The following is a 340-nucleotide window of genomic DNA, read 5'->3' as shown; positions in this document are numbered from 1 at the left end:
CACCCAAAGGGAGAATTCTAAATATCGCGAAACGAAAAATATACGGCTCAGGTCACTTTCATAATTACCGGCACAATTACATTACTTAACTTCAACGTATCGAGAATTTGTATTCCGCAAACTTGCTACGAAGTTTACGTCCCGGTGGAGATATTTCTTTTCAAGGATGAGGAATTGGCCGTTTGTAAAATACGTGTTTTAAACGGACAGTTACTGTCAGACAATTGTGGTGTCGATTAATATTAACTCATCCCGTAAGTTCGCGCCGAAAGCGAAAAAATGTTTTAATGAAAATCCAAGGAAATACTATAGCGAGGACATAATGGTGTTAGCTAGAATT

This window comes from Habropoda laboriosa, unplaced genomic scaffold, assembly GCF_001263275.1.
Source record: "Habropoda laboriosa isolate 0110345459 unplaced genomic scaffold, ASM126327v1 scaffold175, whole genome shotgun sequence".
In the NCBI taxonomy this organism is placed as follows: Eukaryota; Metazoa; Arthropoda; class Insecta; order Hymenoptera; family Apidae; genus Habropoda; species Habropoda laboriosa.
The sequence above is the reverse complement of the archived record's forward strand: the minus strand, read 5'-3'. Positions refer to the sequence as shown.